General features: G+C 48.0%; 1 long non-coding RNA gene across 5 annotated transcripts; it reads right to left on the bottom strand.

Moving 5' to 3' along the window:
- Nucleotides 1-1,823: 1,823 nt before the first annotated feature.
- LOC119866694 lies at nucleotides 1,824-4,915 on the bottom strand. Of its 5 annotated transcripts, none has more exons than XR_005369264.1 (4): nucleotides 4,530-4,912; nucleotides 4,281-4,452; nucleotides 3,922-4,149; nucleotides 1,824-3,654 (listed from the first exon to the last, which is right to left on the bottom strand). It is a non-coding gene; the product is annotated as an uncharacterized LOC119866694 (long non-coding RNA). The 5 variants fall into 5 exon arrangements; XR_005369263.1 differs by having other exon boundaries at nucleotides 4,306-4,452; nucleotides 4,530-4,905; XR_005369262.1 differs by having other exon boundaries at nucleotides 4,328-4,452; nucleotides 4,530-4,887.
- Between the last annotated feature and the right edge of the window lie 1,915 nt (nucleotides 4,916-6,830).

Below are 6,830 nucleotides of genomic sequence, written 5' to 3'. Positions count from 1 at the left end.
TGTCTCCTGGGGCAGGTGGGGACAGGCGTGTCCCATTGCCGGCCCCGTGAATGGCAGGGGCCCGTCCTCAGCACCCCCCGCTGCTCCGGGGTATTGGGGTCTGGTGTCCCGGACGCTCCCCTGCGAGGCCAGCGAGTGGCCGCCTACCCGGACCAGCCCTCCGGCAGCCGCTGCTCCCCTGTCCCCCCCCCCCCCCAGCAGGAGCCCGCGTCCCTGGTCCCTCGGCTTCTCTTCCGCTCCTCTCATCTCCTCCTTTCTTCTTGTGCCCTGATCCTCCCTTGCTCCTTTCTTGTCATTTTAGGAGATTTAGCAAAAGGGAACACTGGCAGAAGGGACGTTGCCCAAAGACCCCCGGACGCTGGCCTCCCGGTACTGGTCGGACTCCGCGGTACGGAGAGGCAGTGGCCTCCAGGCGAGGCTGCGGGCGCGGGACCTGGCCCCAGACGAAGCCCCGCACCGCCTGGGCCTCTGGTTCACTCCTGCAGGCGACAGGGCGCGTCGTGCTGAGAAGCTGGAGTCTGTCTACATTTCCTAGTCCAAAGTTTCTAGATCTTTTATTTAAAAAGATTTATTTATTTGAGAGAGAGAGAGACAGAGAGACAGAAAGGCCACAAGCAGGGGGAGACGCAGACTCACCCCAGGACCTGGAGATCATGACTTGAGCCAAAGGCAGACGCCTAACCACCCGAGCCACCCAGGTGCCCCCAAAATTTCTAGATTGTTAAAGGAAAAAAAATTAAAGGGGTGCCTGGGTGGCTCGGCCGTTGGGCGTCTGCCTCCAGCCTGGGTCTGGTCCCGGGGCCCCGGGCTCCCTGCTCAGAGTGGGGCCTGCTCCTCCCCTCCCTCTGCTGTTCCCCTCACTTGTGCTCTCTGGTTCTCTCTGTGTCTCTGTCAAATAAGTAAATGAAATCTTTTAAAAAGGGGAAAATTAAGGAATAAGTGCTTACCAAGTGTCGATTTGTGGTCTCACGAACAGAGCTCTCTAATTTCGCCCTCACAGAGACCCTCGGGATGGGTTTTGCTCTACACTCATGACTGTTTTTATAGACAAGAAACCCAAAGTCAAAGGTTCAAGGAACCTTTTTAGGGTCCTACACACCTAGAAAATACTGGGGTGAGGGGCCATTCAAGATTGGTTGCTAAATCCACGCTGTCTTACAAATCAATTCATGTGATGCCTCAGCGTGAGGCTGAACATCCTGCTAAAATCCACGGGCTTCTTCCTTATTCAAGCGGTAGATTATGATCAGTTATGATCTCTTCTGAAGTTGCCCTATGAATCATGGCTTGCAAACTATTCCTTACGTATCTCGTGTATCTTAGAAATCATGCATTTACATTGAAAAGCCAAAAACACACACTTCAAAAAACACAAAGGTCAGTTAAACTCATTTTTCTTATTCAAGTATTTTACTTTTAAAAGTCGTTTTGGGTCAAAGTTAAAGACACTCTTTTTTGTCTTTTCTTTTCTCTTTTCTTTCCTTCTTTGTTTTTTTTTTCTTTGACTTAGATCCCCATCTATTAAAACTACCCACATGAAAAAATAAGGAACTAAAAAAACAAAACTACCTAAATGTACTATCTTCGCATATGTGGAACGTAACGGTATTTACCAACTTTGGGCAAAGAGGGTTTTAAATTTTTTTATTATTATTTATTTATGATAGTCACACACAGAGAGAGAGAGGAAGAGACACAGGCAGAGGGAGAAGCAGGCTCCATGCACCGGGAGCCCGACGTGGGATTCGATCCTGAGTCTCCAGGATCGTGCCCTGGGCCAAAGGCACGCGCCAAACCGCTGTGCCACCCAGGGATCCCAAGGTTTTTAAGACTTATTTTGTTTTCTGTCTTATTTTTAAAAAGAAAAGTGGTAAAAAAAAAAAAAAAAAAAAAAAAAATCTTTGGCCAGGCAGTCTTGGGCTTGATTTTCAGCTCTGGGACTCACAGTAGCTAGGTGAATCTCAACAAATCAACAAATTTCCTAATTTAGCTTTGTCTTCATATTCTAAGTTGGGGGTAATTGTACCCAACTTGCAAGTGTGTTAAGAGGGTTAAAAAAGACAGTGCCTTGAAAGGCCTAACGGAGTGTGTCCTTAGCCCTTGTCTCACCTAGATTTGTTTGTTGCAAAAATAATAATAATAATAATAATAATAATAATATGACTTGAGCTAGTCCAAGTAAAGCGAGGAACTGTTGTGAAGGTGTGTTGGGCGAAATGGAAAGTTCCCTGAAGATCCATTAAAATGAAGGCAACCTGCTAAACAAGCTGCACCTGCTTTCCACACCAGGTGCAGGGCGGTGGCCGCGGTGCCACGTCGCTGCTCTCTGGGCTCCCGTCCATCCTCCTCTCTGCTGACCCCGCGTCCTCTGCTTGGCTGTCGTTCGGCTCCTCCCGCTGCGGCTTGCGTGTGGTTTGGCCCTACCCCCACCCGCGCCCCTTGCTCGTGTTTCCCAGTGTGCCCTCTCGCTGCTCCTTGCACTCACAAGCAGTTGGCAGATGGCTTCTCCCCTAGTTCGGGTTTTCAAGAGCGGGGAGCTGATCGGCCCGTTCTCCTTGGCCGCTGAGGCCTGGGGGCGCCCGTCCTCTCCTCTCCTTTTTTTTTTTTTTTTTTTTTTCCTCTCCTCTCCTCAGAAGCTGCATTCGTCGGGCAGAGAACTCGGAGAATTCTGGAACAGCAACCTGTACCCTGTGCGCTTTAGTTTCTCTTTCCCTTTGATTTCGTGTGTCCTGAATGACAAGAATATTGTACAGAGTCACCTCATCGTGAATCTCATTCCATTTTTCTTTCTTTTTAAAGGGATGAGTGACACGGTCAGAAACAGGCAACCATAATTCACTAATACCCCCTGCCGTGGGCCTTGCCACCTACCCTGGATCTATCAGAGTCCGTGCACGTGCAGGTGGCTGGCAGGACGGAAAATCAATTTCCTGAACCTTTGCGGAGATGATTTACGAGCTCCGCACGGTGCCAGGCATCGGAGTTCATGTAAACAACTGTAAGGATTAGGCCTTATCTTTAAGCAACTCAGTCTTCTTCATTCTTGAGAGAATAATTCATAAGAAATTGTCTAGAAAAACTAATAGGGAGGTAGTGAGTGTGGTAGAAAGATAACAGGATTTGAGGCCGGATGTTGCTCTAGCCCGGACACCACCGTCGGCTACTCAACTTGCTCCCTGGGCCTCAGCTAAAGGAGGATGAGGGAATTACGCCAGGTTATCTCTCAAACCCACTTAAAAGCAATAATCTGTGTTTCCGTATTTTTCTCTCAAGACAAGAAAAGGTTTTTTCGTATGCCTTTCCCCCTTGCCTTCCACTAGTTGGATTTAGAGTTCACGCAGTAGAGTTTCTGTCGTGTCGTGTAACTAACTTTTCTCAACTGATGGAAATGCCCGGGAACGGCCTTTGTTGCCACCCAGCCGCACGCTGCTGACTCCTGCCGACCCCCGGGATGGGAGTAAAGATCACGCTCAGTGGGGGCCTCGCCCTGTGCTCTCCAGGTATTAGCCACATTCACCCTACTTCAGAGGAGATGCATCCATCCCTTAGCCCGCAACGTGCGGGACGTCTGGGCTTCTCCACGGGAGTCGGGTGATGGCTCCTCGTGGGCTCTTTGCGGTGTTACAGAAGACACTATTCTGGCCCTTGTTAAAACTGCAGAGACGACTTCAGTCAAGGCGACTGCAATTAGAGAGAGAGATTAAGCTAAACTCCAAATAGAGCAGAGACAGCTGGGGATTTACAGCCGACTGTCAGGAAGGGGATCAGTGGATGGAAAACGGCTAAGAGGAGGCATCAAAGGGAGGAGGATTCCTAACCCATTAATAGGATTCTTGCTAAAGGCAGGTCGAGCACTTAGACATGACACGTGGGGGGCGAGGAACTGGATCAGGTGTCGAGGGTGGAGGGATTCTCACCAACCTGACGAGGCGGGGACGCCGGCTGCAGAGGGCTGGGAGGGCCTGGCTGAGGTCTGGTCAAGGGGAGAGCCTTTGTCCGTGATGGCTCTGCTTCCAAGCTGCCGCTTCTGCTCAGTCAGCCTGATTTAGGGTGATTTACTGTCCTGCACGTGTTGTCCCTGCTCCACACCGAGTTGCCTCAGGTCACAGAAAACGCAGACAGAGCCCTGCGTGGCTCCAATGAGGCTTTCTGGAGAAAAGATTATACGGCGGCAGTGGAAAACCCAAACATCACAAAACAAAGAGGTACAACAGACAGTGGAGCACTGGCCGCCCGGGTATCACCGTCGCGGCCAGTCCACAAGGGTAAGCCGAGCCTACTCGTGCCGTGGCAAGGAGGACGGACCTCCACAGAGCGGAGCCGGTACCTCGGAGCAGGAAGGCAGGGATGGAAGTCGTGGGGAGGCGGACGTTTGGCTTCGGTGGTTCTTTCCGTTTGGGCATTGGGCTGGTTCTTCGTGGGCAGGGATCATGACTTAGCAACCTAGGAGTGCTGGGAAGAGCGAGAATTGAGGCAAGCAATTCCAGGAGGCTCTTACTGTTTTCTATTGAAGAGCAGGTGGTTCTTACCTGGGACGTTCCTGTAACAATTCATCTATTTGCTTAGGCAAGAGACCCCGGGAACCATGAGGCCTGCCGGCGGAAACAAGGAGCAGTGCGGTACCGGCAACCTGGAGTCTACACTGTGCACGGTAACCCGGGTGGGTGGCAGGGAGTGTCAGGGTTCAGTGTCCAAGCCGTGTGCCTGCACAATGGCTTTGGTCCTCAGAAAGTAAAATTACATTTCAAAGCCCTGGTCCTCGGAACAAAGACTCGCACTTTGTTGCTCAATCCCGTCTTCACTCTCTTTCCTTCCTTCTTCAATCCTTCTTTCTCTTCTTTGGTCAGAAGTTACAAAACAAACTCTTCCTACTTTGTTTTTTGTAATTATTACTCAAAGCTATCAAAGCAATACATCGCATGCTTTCAAAATCATCACAGGCAATTACATTTAGTTCACTGAGAGCACCTAAATCATGCTTATATTTCCGCTTCAGGATTCTCCACCGTTAGACATAATCTAATGACTTCCAACCGTAGAAGATGAGAATTTAGCTATTCTATTCCACTTCATCCTCCACTCTCAAATATTTCCCCTCTTTGTTCCTCTTTCAATTTAGTTTTTAAAATAATTTTGTTAAAAAAATAATAAAATAAAATAAAATAAAATAAAATAATTTTGTTTGATTGATATTCAGGGTCTACACTGATCAAAAGGGACACATGCACACCCTACGCTCATAGCACCATTATTTACCACTGCCACATCACGGAAGCAGCCCAAGTGTCCGTCAGCTGATCAATGGATAAACATGTGCTACATTGATCCAATGGAATATTATTCAGTCATAAAAAAAAGAATGAAATCTTGCCATTTGCAACAACGTGGATGGAGAGTATTATGCCAAGCGAAATAAGTCGGTCAGAAAAAGACAAAAACTATATGAATGCACTCACATGTGGAGTTTAAGGAACAAAACACACAAGCAAAGGGAAAAAGAGAGAGAAATCAAGAAACAGACTCTTAATTACAGAGAACAAACTGGCGGTTACCAAAGGGGAGGTGGTGGTGGCGGGGAGAATGGGTGAAACAGGTGATGAGGATTAAGGCTCGAGCTTGTCATGATGAGCACTGGGTGTTGTATGGCATTGCTGAATCACTGTGTCGTAACCCAAAACCAACATCACACTGTATGGTAACAGATTCGAATTAAAATAAAAGCCTAAAATTTTTTTCCTTCGATTTATATCCAGAGTTTATATTACTGTAAGTAGGTAACTGCCATTCACGTCATAATGTTTATTACCATTTTCTTTCTTACACTGTTTTCATTTTCCCGAAGTTAATAGATTCGATTTTTACTTACTTACTATTTTGTGCCCCTGTTATATTACTAATTTGGCTCCACACTTTCCAACAGAGAGACAAAAATATCCTCAGTTTAATGACGTAAATCAGACAGGTCGCACAATCCCTAGCTTCCACCTCTGCTGGAAGCTTACAGCCCTAAATGGTGGCTTTGCTAGGGTTGGAGGCAGGGTGGCTGCCTACCTGGTCCACTAGGAAAAAGGGCTTGAGAGTGTGGTTGCTCCTTACACAGAGTCCCAATCTTTCTTTGTTCAGCCCCAGTACGTGCCCTGAACTACAGGGATGCACTTGTGGGGTTCTCGTGGGGAATTTCCCGGTTCCTTCTCACCTTCTCACCAGCGCCGCCACGCTGTTCCATGTCCTCCCCTCATAGTTCCCAGGTATCCAACTTCTTTCCATCTCCCCAGAACATCTGGTTATCCTGTGTCTTCTGTGACGTTCAGCTCATATCCTTCTGGCCTCTGTGGTTTACATCCATTTTAAAAATATTTTATTTCTATGTTAGCGTGATTTCCGGGGGGGGGGGGGGTAGGAAGCAAGGAAAGATGTGTACATTTGATTTACCACATTTAATTTAAAAATCCCTACTTTCCAAGGTGGAGTGACTCAGTTCTTCATAGCCCTGTCCCAAGTCCAGATAGCGCCTTTCTCTCTGTCCTGAGGACCCAACAGAAACCTTATGTGAAAGTACTTAGGGCAGCCCGGGTGGCTGAGTGGTTTAGGGCTGCCTTTGGCCCAGGGCGTGATCCTAGAGCCCCGGGATCGAGTCCCACATCGGGCTCCCTGCATGGAGCCTCTTTCTCCCTCTGCCTGTGTCTCTCTCTGTGTCTCTCATGAATAAATAGACAAAAATATTTTTTAAAAATAGTACTTAGCTTTTTTTTTTTTTTTTTGAGTCTTTGGACTTTCAGCTGGAGTAGAAACAGAAGAGTAAGAACATCTAACAACCCGTCAGCAACAGC

The sequence above is a fragment of the Canis lupus genome, chromosome 14 (assembly GCF_011100685.1).
Source record: "Canis lupus familiaris isolate Mischka breed German Shepherd chromosome 14, alternate assembly UU_Cfam_GSD_1.0, whole genome shotgun sequence".
In the NCBI taxonomy this organism is placed as follows: Eukaryota; Metazoa; Chordata; class Mammalia; order Carnivora; family Canidae; genus Canis; species Canis lupus.
The sequence above is the reverse complement of the archived record's forward strand: the minus strand, read 5'-3'. Positions and strand labels throughout refer to the sequence as shown.